Source organism: Miscanthus floridulus, chromosome 16 (genome assembly GCF_019320115.1).
Source record: "Miscanthus floridulus cultivar M001 chromosome 16, ASM1932011v1, whole genome shotgun sequence".
NCBI lineage: Eukaryota > Viridiplantae > Streptophyta > Magnoliopsida > Poales > Poaceae > Miscanthus > Miscanthus floridulus.
Window position 1 is genome coordinate 71,472,672 of NC_089595.1, and position 13,216 is coordinate 71,485,887.

The 13,216-nt window shown below is 40.2% G+C and overlaps 1 non-coding gene and 1 pseudogene across 1 annotated transcript; one reads left to right on the top strand and one right to left on the bottom strand.

Annotated features, from left to right (window-relative positions):
- Window positions 1–343: 343 nt before the first annotated feature.
- Window positions 344–6,635, bottom strand: LOC136509927 (histone-lysine N-methyltransferase, H3 lysine-9 specific SUVH4-like; annotated as a pseudogene).
- A 4,646-nt stretch (window positions 6,636–11,281) lies between these two features.
- On the top strand, window positions 11,282–11,390 carry LOC136514526 (small nucleolar RNA R71). The gene has a single exon (XR_010773684.1). It is a non-coding gene; the product is annotated as a small nucleolar RNA R71 (small nucleolar RNA).
- Window positions 11,391–13,216: the final 1,826 nt, after the last annotated feature.

Below are 13,216 nucleotides of genomic sequence, written 5' to 3' on the forward strand. Positions count from 1 at the left end.
ACCGTCGAGCGGGCCCACCTCCCGAGCCCCTTCTAAGCCCGCCGGAGATGGAGACTCGCCGGAGATGGAGACGAAGAGAGAGGCTGACTCCGCAGAGGAGTCACGCGGTGGCAACGAAGCGTGACTGTCACGAAATAAACTTTGCGTTTTCTAAAGCAGTAGGCCATAATGCACAACAGACGGGAAATCTATAGGAACAAGAAGTTAAACTACAGAATTTCATACCAAATAATACGAATTTGTTTCATCAGTGAAGACCACATGTTCACAAACTAGCAAGAGTGCCTCATATCGAAATGGAACTCCAATGGATAGAATGTTCAACTACCCAGAGCATGCATTGAGAAGTTTCATCAGGATTACTTCTACTACTATGCCGCACAATGAGCATAGCACTCTCTTATGAAGCATCCTGAAGACTGAAGTATAATCCAAAAGGACGGGCATAATGGAGTATAGTGTCTGAGTTTAATCATAGAACATGGCTGAGAATCTAGTAAAGCCTGCGGCAATCAGATGCACCGCAGTGGCAAGCCAGCTTCACGATATTGCCATCTGCACCAGTGACACTGTCCAGCCGATACCCGTAGTCGTACGAGAGCTCCTGCAACAGTTACATGGTAATCTTGGTTAAAAAAACTGGGGGGAAAGGAATACATTAGATCCGCAAAACATTTTATTTGACCAAAGTCAGCAAACCAACAGCAGGAAGATAGAAGGCATATTATGGTACACCAGTTGCACAAATGATACATGATCATATGTTTTTCAATTCACTATGGTTAGGTGAGACAATCGTGCAAGTTCAAGGGCCTGTTAAAGGAAATTGTAAGTTCAAAGGGTGTGGTGGTGAAACAATATTGCAAGTTTTGGGGCTTTTAGTGCATTATTTTTTTAATAAAACAACTACTTCTTAACATATGATGAAGCTAAGCCTAGCCCAGTTTAGATGAGGGTGTACATGATGTACGTCCATACCATCTAGATTGGAGTCCTTGTTGAGGCGAACTTAGGTGCCAGTTTTGTTCTTAATATAAAACCACTATTTTCTCCTAGGTTGGTCTACCTTTTCTTTTCTTTTTTTAAGAACTCTTTACATATGTAGTCCTCTAGTAACATAACTGCATCTTATGTGTTTGTTTGGTACAGCTCCAGCTCTAAGAATTTCTAAAGATAGGGATAGGGCCGGAGCTCTGGGCGCATTAAAGGTGTTTTGTTAAACAAGTTTAATCTTATTTTGGACTTTAGTCTAGACCACTTAATTTTATCTCCATGGATCTTGGAGGTAGAGCGATGCCCAAGAGGCCTAATAAATGAGTGCAACTGCATTATGTTTTGATAGCCGAGAAAAAACATGGTTGAAAAGAAAAGAATGTAACATGGAAACAAATGAATCAAGCATTATTAAATGATTAATATTTTTAAGTCATTTTTTTTTTCTCGAACACGCAGGAGAACTGCGTATCTTTATATTAAGAAGAAAAAAGGGGGGCAAGAGCCCTTACAACACACACTCATAGCGACATCAAATTACTAAATGTTGTCGCCTCAACATGTATGATTTAATCCTAACTGAATTTCTAGATAAACATGTTTTGGCATTTTCACCAAAAAGAGAGGAAATTAGTGATGAAAGCTCACCTGAAGAGGGGGATATGGTATCAGCAGCAAAAAGCATAACTTTTGCTAGCTTGATGTCGCTATGTGAGCTCAACACACACTGGATGAAAAGATTGGGTTGGCAACTGTGATTTATGAACCTTGCAATGTTGCCAACAGAACCAGCATCATGCACTATCAGGTGTTCGAGATGCCACCTCCGAGTCATGCTCAGAGGGAAGTGATGCCACGTGCAGTTCTGAGCCAGCCCTTTGCTGTAGAAAAAAAAACAATTAAACAGCATTGTGACCATCTCTCTACTACAATGAAACGCAGTTCTCTTGAGTTTTCAAAAAAAAAACAGCATTGTAACTATATGTGTTCAGACACCACATGGCATTTCGACAAGGGGAAAGAATGACAATGTTTTTCTTTTAGAAGAAAAATAATGACAGCTTCAAGCAGGGACAGAGCAGCTCAGCATTTTTTCCAATACTTCTGCTGCTTCGTCGATATCAATGAATAAAAATTACTTGTGAAGCAACCGAAATCAATAACATAAGACCAGGTAGTCTTGTGCTATCACAAAGTATCAATGGCTCTTTTAAGAGTTAAGATTTGTCCAAAAGATGAGAATCAAGGTTAGAATGGTTTCACTTCCAAAAAGAAAATCCACCACAAAAAAGGGGGTCCAATAGAACAGTTCCTTTTAACCAGCAAACAAAGAAAACATCCAATACCTCTCTTCCATCCAGCCCTTCCATTGTTTGAAGACAATCTATATCAAATATGTAGTTGTTCTCCAACAATCCTTCGACTTCTGTAGTCCTCCTTAATACCCCAGTGTACCCGCAAATTAAGGCCCCAGGAAGAATAGTGTCCCAGGTCCTAACACCCCAACCTTTTGATTTTGTCTTGAATACCTGCATTCACAATTCAATAAACATTGTAAAGAAAAATGAAGCATGATAACCAACACAAAAGACTAAAGAAAATAATAACCTCCAGGCTATACTTCAATCCCTGCTGGGAGGTTCTATTAACACAGTTGCAGTGGCAGGAACAAGTAGTACCACACTCATACACAAAGGCTTTGGCTCCACTAACCTGAATGTTAACCAAATGGTAAAAATTTAGAGTACGATACAAGAAAGTGTAAAAAGAAAACTTAATATCCAATTAAGGCACTACCCCCACCCCCCAAAAAAAATTAAAAACACCCCCACCCACCTCTCAACGTAATCTTATTTTTTAAAATAAAAGGTTAGATAGTACTCCACCCGTTCTAAATTGGCCCCGTTCGCTTCGCTGAAAAAACAAGCCGAAACACTGCCCCGGCTGAAAAAACAAGTTGAAAAGTACGGATTATAAGGCAAACGAACAGGGCCAATTGTAAGTCGTTTTAGCTTTGCTCAAAGTCAAACTTGTCTAACTTTGACCAAGTTTATAGAAAATATATTAACATCTATAAACAAACAAATATACTATCAAAATATGTCATGGTGTATCTAACGAATCTAGTTTGATGCTGTAGATGTTTGTGCATTTTTCAGTAAACTTCGTCAAAGCTAGATAAATTTGACTTAGAAACTCGACCTGCGGGGGGTGTAAGACAGCCCCCGGGCATTGCATTAAGAAGAAGACCTTCTCACGCAGGTCGAGAAAACCCCCAAACCCCTGCCCCATCCATACACAGCGGCACTGTAGCTCATGTGAGAACGACCACCCACAGACACTGAAAGTAACTGTTTTCAGTCAACATGTTTCCAGCCAGCAAAACACAACAAAAATCTTAAGTAGGAAATCAGACCTTCCAATACTATTATGTTTAGAACCATTGCGCTTAGAACTTTTCCTTTGCGTGGATACATAAGGTAGATAAGAACCGTTGCGCTTAGCACAATCGCAATTTTTAGAGCTAGAACAATCTCCTCTGCACTTACAACCAGTTCTATCAATCGGTATCTTGATATCTTTTGGAATCTGCAGCGACTTAGAGTACACAAAACCTACAATGTGTGAAAGGCATGAAATAGATCAAACTCTGTTCATTAGTTTTTGACATTTTTGTTACAGCCAAGCAACACTTATTACTCAAAATCAAAGTTGTAAAAGAAGACAAAAGATCAAATAACCTCAAACATTAAAAGAAGCAATCAATCTTCCAACACAAGCAGCAGAAAAGAAGGACAATTGCATAACTCAAATAATGAATGAAGTTCAAAAAATATGCAACAGAGCTAATAATTGTGGGTAAGAAGTTTCCTTTAAGGTATGTAGCATACCAGATGGAGGAATAGGAGGATTATCAACTAAATTTGTAGCAGGAATCCGAAAGTTCTCCTGACCATTTGAAATGTCTTCACAAACCAACCTATTAAAACAATAAAATGAAAGAAATGCAAGCTTGAGAAGTAAAATGGAAATTTAAAACTCACTACAAAAGACAAAACATCGATAATTGAATAGTAAAGACTGTAAAATTGATATGATAAGTGATTGAGTAACACACCCAGGCAATTCAGACATTGGCATGGGATCATCTCCATGGGCAAATAGTACCTACATGCATATGTATTTAAAAGAATTTGAAAGCAAAAAAAAAAAAAGATAGAATAGAATAAAAGCATAAAGTCAAAGCAAACTAAGAAGTGGAACAGAAATCAGTGCTTACAAATGCTGCACTGAAATTTGAAACATTGGTACAGTAAACAATAATCCACATTGGATATTATTATAATCTATATGAATTGTAGAGGGATCTTCTTTCAAGGCTGTAAGCTTCACTTTTTCTAGAAAAACAAACCGGCAGGAGAGCTGCCTGCTATATCTTGTCACAACTCACAACAGCATTATTATCACGGAGAACTAGTGTGTTACTGAACAATTTAACTAAAATGTCATTTGAAACAATGAATACAAATTTGGACAATAATCCGGAGCAAAACAGAATATCTGAACAAAGGCACAGTAAGCAATGAATGTGAAACAATGTCGACCCAGGGTCCTAAAGCATGAAGTAGCCTCCTGATTCCCATAGAGTAGACAATTGCCAACTGCTTCCCGGTGGTCATATTGCCAGCTCATATTTTTCATTCAGTTCTATGTACACTTGTAAACATGATTTTTTTTTTTAAAAAAATAAACCTTTCACATCCTCAAAAATAGCATGAGTGATTCTACTACTCCATTTCAAATTATGGGTGACGTTAGCTTTGTCATAAGTCAAACTTTTTCTAACTTTGATCAAGAAACTGGAAAAACATATTAACATCAATAAGTACAGTAAATACATTATTAAGACATTTCATGGAGAATTTGATGAAACTAATCTGATGTTGTAGATTTTAGGTCAGCATTTGGTTGAACCAAACAGGTCATTAGTTTAATTTACACCCAAACCCACCTCAACACATGTGGATTCATGTGCAGCCAAACAAGGCCTTACTAGGCTAGTCTGTCCTTTATAAACAAATAAATAGTTCAACCAGACTATTTCGAAATGAAGATTATATGACGAAGCTAGAGCAAATTAGAGGGGGTGTACTTGTCTTATGGGTGCATAGACATGTGTTTAGGGGGTGCATATATGGTAAAATCAACTTTTGTGTGTGTGTGTGTGTGGGGGGGGGGGGGGGGGGGGGGGGGGCATCCACAATGTATCTTTGCTCCTAGACCATATGCAAAATGGGTATCATACTATGATCAGTCTATTTTTGTTAGAATCTAGAGTAAGACAAGGCAGCACAAGCAACATATGATTCATTCCATTTTTTGTACATAGCACAATCCATAATAAAGATTAGTAGATGCAGCACATGTAAGAAAACAAGTAACTGTAAGTTAAGCCACCATGTTCTTAGGTGCTGAAGTATAAGTTAATAGTCCACTTTTCCCTACCAAACAAGCTGTTTTAAGGTCAACTAACTAGCACATTGTAGTTCAATGTGGTACCAGAGCTAAAGGTTTCAGGTTCAAATCCTAGCTCGCACAGCTTAAATACTACTCCTATTTTCTCACTTGGGGTTAGGTGAGGGGAGTATTTATTTAGTTATAAGTACATTGGCATCTTTTCCCATAAGTTTAACTAGTTAGGACCAACCGGCCGGTGCATAGTAGCTCAATATCAAACACAGTGGCTGCTATAATACTACAGTCATTAAGATTTAGGGCCCCTTTGGAACGCAGGAAATTTCACTAGAATCAGTTCATTTTCACAGGAAAAACATAGGAAACATGGGAAAATCCTGCTTTCCAAAGGCGGCTGCTATAATAGTAGTGTCATTAAATTTTGGGGGGCCTTTGGAATGCAAGATTTCACAAGAATCGAGCAGGATATTTCACATGAAACAGGAGAAATTCTCGCGTTCCAAAGGGGCCTTTGACATGTAACTGTAGTTGAATCACTTGAAAGAATCTGAATGAAACTACACAACCCTGCTTTCTTAACTGTATACCACGAAAAACTGAAAGCACAAATATATCACTCCTACTCAACCTGTATATATTTCGTGCTGAACCGATGGGTCAGATCTTAGTCTGCTGAGTCAAATCTAGGTAACAGAGCTTAGTCTCACAACCTAAATGATTAACAAAACACAACAAACAACACACACCTTTCGTTTAAGGGTCCTGCACGCCTTGAGCCCTTGCATTACATACTCTGCTCTGCGCTGCTCCTCCTGCATGTGGCACAAACTATCAGTCTAAAAATAGACCGAATACAACAGACAATAGATAGAGAACTAACAAATCCCAATTCCAAAACCAGCCTGGCAGACTCCCTCCGATTTCTCTTTGCCTTTCAATGGTAAAATCAGAGTAAGGAGGGAAACCTGAACAAAATGAAGGTAATTGGTGCTGAACGCCCGCAGCGTCTTCATCACCCGCAGCCTCGGGTTCTTGCTGCAGACTCCAGCGGCGCCACGCTCGTCGCCCCCGCCTTCCGTGGCTGAAACCTCCACCTCCTCGTCGTCGTCCGCGATCAGAGGAAACACCTTTCCTGCTGCCGTCACGCTCGCCGCGGCGCCCGTCATGCACCGCTTAGTTATGCATTTTTTTATAAAGCAAACTTAGAAACAAAAAGGGCAAGAAATACTTATATAGCTGCCTCCAAGCTAGTTTTTTGGCGTGGTGGAATGTTGAAGTTGTGTTTACTTCTCAGAGCGGTCCCTCTTGTCCATCAGGAAGTTGAGTTCCTCTTGGGAGGTTGTACTTCGTGTGGAGTGAGATGGAAACAACCGAGGGAACCTGCTCTTAATTTTATGCGTCGTCCTGTAAAATGTCAACGAGAACAACAAAACTCGGTGATCATATTAGAATAAAAGGGGCCAAGCATCCCGGGGTTAGTCGTTCTTGGGGCTAAAATTATTCTTGAATTGGCAATTTTTTAGCAGGGTGTCTTTCTAATATTTGTTTTTGGATTTTCTGATATATTGAAATATAACTAAATGTATGCATGATATTTTTATTTTTTACGCCACCACGGTGAATATTCCTGTGGTTTTTACGCATCGTAAAAATTATTCACATGGGGCTTAGCATTTTATAGTGATGCAATTTTTATTTTTATTTTTCTAAATGCAATACAAGTGCAGAAAAGTAAATATGCTAAAGTAAAAATAATTCATGCGATACAAAAAGTTAAATATGGATAACTACCGATTTTACCTACCAGCGAGGGTTTAGTGTTTTAAGTCCTCCGAACAGAACTTTCTCTATTCTTATTCATTCTTCGGGTGGAGGCCTTATGGTTGCACCTCTTGTGATAGTGACTCTGATGATGGTGTCACATTTTCCTTCCACACCTGCTTAATCTATGGACTTGACTTCAACATGGTAGGTTCATTCTTCACAACTTCTTCATCTTCATCTATATTCTTTGGGGATTGATTCCTCCGGTGTTGGGACGATCGGCGTCTCCTCTTGGATTGGATCTTCTTCGGCTGTTCATAGGTTGTATAACTATTAAAATAACATCACACCTTTTGTCCAGGGAATTGGAAGTGGATTTGTCCTGATCTGATTGAAAGCTCTTGTTTAGTTTTGGTGAATTGATGAAACCCTATGTACTAACCTATTTGCTCTAGTGATCATGAGATATGTAGCACTATTCTAAGTGGTGGAGCAAATGAAGATCATGTTGATGGTGGTGATGGCCATGGTGATCAAGTGCTCGGCTTGGAAAAGAATAAAGAGAAAAATAAAAAGCTCAAGGCAAAGGTGAAACTTGATAGAAACTTTTTGGTTTGGTGATCGAGACACTTAGCAAGTGTGATCACATTTAGGATCGATAGTCGTACTATTAAAAGGGGTGAAACTCATACCAAAATGCGGTTATCAAAGTGCTACTAGACGTTCTAACTCATTGCATATGCATTTATATCTAGTGGAGTGCTAACACCCTTGAAAATGTTTGTGAAAAATATGCGAGCACACGAGCACAGGGTGATACACTTGGTGGTTAGCACATTTGAGCAAAGGTGGAGAAGTTGCGCTTGAGGAAAAGTGAAACAAGGGCGTCGGACCCTGATCCTCGAAGCGTTGGACCGGCCTCTGGCCGGGTCCGATGGCTAACCCTAACTTAAGCGCACTGATGCGGGGGCGTCGGACCCGAGCGCCCAGGTGCGTCGGATGGGTCACGCGCCCTGTTCATTCACGTGGGAAAAGAGAGTTTTGACGCAGAGCTGACATGTAGTAGCGTCGGACTCATAGCCAGGTCCGACAGTGGGCGTTGGATCGGGCTCCAACCGGTTTTGAGCTCTCTGGACCTTACTGGACCACGTCGGACGCTCCCTGTGTGGAGTCCAACGGCGGGTCCGATAGTTTGGGTCCGACCATAGTGTTTTTGTGCATGACTGCTTGACCGTTGGTGGCAATAGTCGGCTCGTTTGACTGGGACGTGTGGCAGCACATGGTTGGCCTTGGAAGGCGTCGGACTAGGCATCGGACGGTCCGATGGCCCATGTCTGTGGGTCTGACGGTCACTTATGTGACCTAACAGCTCTATTTCTAGTGGGCCTCTATTTAAGCCCCATGGCCAGCTCAAGCTCACCCTCTTGGTCATTTGCATTGACATAGCAACCTTGTGAGCTTAGCCAAAGCCCTCTCACTCATTTTCATCATTGATTCATTATCTTTGTGAGATTGGGAGTGAATCTAAGTGCATTGCTTTGGTGATTGCATCTAGAGACACTTGGTGTTTGTGTTTCGCTATGGGTTTTGCTTGTTACTCTTGGTGGTTGCCACCACCTAGATGCCTTGGTGCAGCGAGGATCGTCGAGCGGAGAAAGGTGCATGTTTACGGCTTCGATCTTGGTGATTGTGAGGGGTTCTTGACCTTTCCTCGACGGAGAGCCAAAAGGTACTCTAGTGAATTGCTCATGGCTTGTGTGATCCTCATCTTGTGTTGGTTGTGCGGCATCCGGTTGTGGGTTTGATGTGTGATACCAATTAGCGCGTGAACCTCCAAGTGAGTGAATCGCCACAACGAGGACAAGCTTACTGGCAAGCAAGTGAACCTTGGTAAAAAAAATCTTTGTGTCATCTTGTCTTGAGGATTTCTTAGTATTCATTGTGATTGATTGGCTCTATCTTGTGATTGGCTCATTCCTCGACGCGGCGGTATAAATTTCACATCCCCTCTCTTGCATTTATATTTCTAGTGTTGCTACGCTCTTTAGTGTAATTAGTTTTGAGAGCTAGCTTGTGTCATGTCTAGTGGTTAGTGAGGCTCTTTAGTTAGTCTTTGAGAGCTCACTAACTTAGTGTAGTGACATAGCCTTTGTGTGCTTAGAGACTATAGCAACTAGAATTATGGTAGGTGGCTTGCATTTTTATTAGGCTAGCGTAATATTCGCTTCGCCTCATTATTGTCTAACTGCTTTGCTTAGTGTTGTTGTAGAATTTTTATAGGCTATTCACCCCCTCTAGCCATTAGAACCTTTCACTGATGTAGATGATAGTGTTTGTGGTTTTGAGGAATGGTCTTCCTAGGATGATAGGTACATCTTCTTCTTCCTCTCCCATGTCTAGAATCATGAAGTCGGCAGGGACATAGTGATCTTGTATTTTGACCATGATGTCTTTTGCTATTTCCTCCGAAAATCAGATTGATTGGTCCGCCATCTGCAATTGCATATATGTAGGGAACAAAGGTTTGTCACCAAACAAATAGTCATACGTTACCTTGGACATTATGTTGACACCCAATCCAATATCGTAGAAGGTGTTGTGGAGATTCTTTGTCCAATTTTGAACTCGATCATCGGTACGCCAGGATCTTCCTTCCTGGTAAGGAATGATGAAGTGAGGAGGTGGTCGTACTCTGATTGAAGTGTGTTGATCATCTTGATTGATTCTTCTTATGGCTACCTAGCCCTATTCTTCCTTCTTTGGTTGTTTCTCTTCTTGGTCACTGTTGTCTCTTCGGACAGATACGCCTTTTCTAGATGACTAGGAGAGTGATGTATACGATTCTTAAAAGTGAACTTCTCCTTTCTATCCTTTATGATGAAACAAATCTTGGAACTATCCATGTAGATGATGGCTTTTGCAGTGCTTAGGAAAGGTCGGCCCAAGATAATGGGTGCCCTTACATCTCCACCTATCTCCAAAACCACAAAGTCTATGGGTACGTACGAGCTCCCAACTCATACATAGATGTCCTCAGAATTCCCTTGGGGTAGCAGAGTGACTGATCTGTAAGCTATAAATGCATATTTGTGTACAACAAAGTATCTCCATTAATTTTATCATAAATTACCTTTGACATGATGTTAACACTTGCTTCGAAGTCACAGACAGCTTCTTAGAATATGTGTGGTCCAATGGCTATGGGAATGATAGGTCTTCTTAGATCTCCTTTCTTGATAGGCAAGGAATAATCCTCCCATCTTCCTATTGATTGTTCTATAAAGCATCCCGCAGCATTGTGAATATCGACAAGATTTGCAGTTTTGACATCTTCCGGTTGCCCCAGAATCTTACCTTTCTTGGTCGAAGGAACAGTAGCCGCCAGCTGAGCTATTTGTGATTCTATCATTTTATTAAAGCTATGCTGGTTTTTAATAGCTGAGGAGAGCTATCCATTCTATTATTTATATTTTCTAAAAATTTATCATTAGAAGCTAGTTTTCTAGATAAGCCCTCCATAATTTTAGCTTGGCCATAAACTAAATCTCTCAAAGATGGCTGGTTATTGAAATTATTGTAATTACTACCTTGATAGTTACCTTGGTAGTTTGACATCTATTGTTGATTTCATCCTTGATTCTGTTGAGAACGATAGTTGTTGTTGATGATGAAGTTCGCATCCTCATGGGTTTCAGGACAGTTGTTCCCTGAATGTCCAGTGTTTCCATATTTTTCACATGTCATGCGGGAATCATGAACGTGCATGACTTCTTGCTTCTCATTGATTTGGTCTTCAAGCCTCTTCATGAGTAGGTCCATCTTGGCAGACAACATGTCTACCTTCTTAAGTTGATGCATACATCCACCTCTCTTGCGGGTTTAAAGATGTTCTTCATTCCAACCTTGGTTGGAGGCCATCTTCTCCACAAGAGCTGTTGCTTGTGTGATTGTGAGTGATAAAAATACACCTCCAGTAGCGGCATCCATATTCTCATGAGTGTTGTCTGTCAACCCATGGTAGAAAGTCTACATGAGTAGCCAATCCTCCATCCCATGATGAGGACATTTTGATATATAGTCTTGGAAGCATTCCCATGCCTTAGGGATAGATTCATCATATTGCTACTAAAAACTTGAAATTCTTCCACGTAGAGCATTGGTTTTGCCTATGGGAAAGAAATTTGCTAAGAAGGCAGTGGAGCAATTCTCCTATGTAGTATTTCTATCGTGGTTGGCTTAGAACCATTGCTTTGCCTTCCCCAAAAGTGAAAATGGGAAGAGGCAAGGTAAAATGGCATCTCTGGTAACTCCCTTGATGGTGAAAGCGCTGCAAATATCCACGAAGTGTTGGAGATGAGCCCTTGCATCTTCATGTGCCTTTCCACAAAACTGGCTGGCTTGCACCATATTGATGAGAGCTGGCTTGAGCTCAAAAGCATTGTCTCCAATGTTAATTGCCGGTCCAGTACGGATGTTGGTCATAGTTAGAGCAGAGAATTCATGGAGAGACTTGTCAGCCATGGCTTTAAAAACTAGTGTTAAGCTTCGCCTTGTCTGGTTGTCTTCCAATTCTAAAGTGGGAACTTTCTTGAGTTTAGCTCTGGTCCTCCTAATTAATGCTTCTAGATCTTCAACGTAGTTTGTCAAAAGGTCAAAACCAGTCATACAATACCCTGCATAAGATATAAAAGTAGATAGAACAAGGGTAAGCCTGATTGAGCCTGTTTGAGCAGAGGTCAATGGTTTCCTCGATAACATCAATATTTAAAAGTTTATCAATATTCCTTTTTGCCTAGCTACCTTTCCCGACAACGACGCCAAAAATGCTTGTTGGTATTTATTAACTTGTCACATGTTTAAGTAGCCACCTAATGTTTGTTGACATTTCTTAACATCACTTTTGCTAAGTTGTCATCCCTAGCTAGGATGCCAGAAATGCTTGTTGGTACTTTCTAGCATCACTTCTAGAATAACACTAAGAAGTACTTAAGTATTTTATTGTGACTAGAAAGAATGCAAATATGTATATGAAGGGATCTGCAAGTGCACAACTAATTTACCATTGTAGCATTTCACCCAGGAGTATTCTAGGTATCATTATTTATATTTTTACCATAGGGAAGAACTGGCGGATGGAATATATTGATAACTTATACATATAATGGAGAGATAAACCATAACCAAGCTTCTACTCATAACAGGGGTAAGTCAAGAGATAAATGAAATATGAATGTTAAATGATAAATGATAATGAACACTCAAAGTACTCCTTTAGATGGCACTAGCATGGTTAAATAGATAATAGAGAAATATTTCCTAAGTCATTCTTAGTTACAAGTCAAAGCATACTATGATTAGTGCAATTACACTTAATAATCATGGCTAAGATCAACTCCATATCTACACATAAGGGGTATTACTAAGGAAGATCAAGAATAGAGCATGACTTCCTTCGTAACTAGATCCTACTTGACCTATATTCAGGGAGTGAACTACAAAGGACTCAACAAGAGTGTCACACTCGTGATCTACCACATGGCCCAAAATATAGGGTGCATCCACAGGTAAACAACGTATAAGTACCACGCTTACACAATATCGACCACTCACCCCATGTACTTTAGAGCGAACGTTATACGAACTTATGCTTGAACATAAAGATAATCTAGCTATATGAAGCATATAATCAAAGTAGACGATGAACATGATAACTATGAACATGAATAATATTAAGAACAATGTTGAATCAATTGTAGCAAACATATGAATAATGAAAGATACAAAAGAGGATACAAAGGGCTATACCAAGCCACGCTCTTGACAAGATTAGGAATCCAAGCGAAGCTTGCCTCCCTCTAGATCTAGCCTAACTAGCTATGCCCTAGAATATAGTGGAGCTCTAAGGATGATCAGGGTTTGATCTCTTGATTGAATGACTTCTTGAATGATGGAGGATACCCTAGGGGTGGTAGGGGCTGGTATA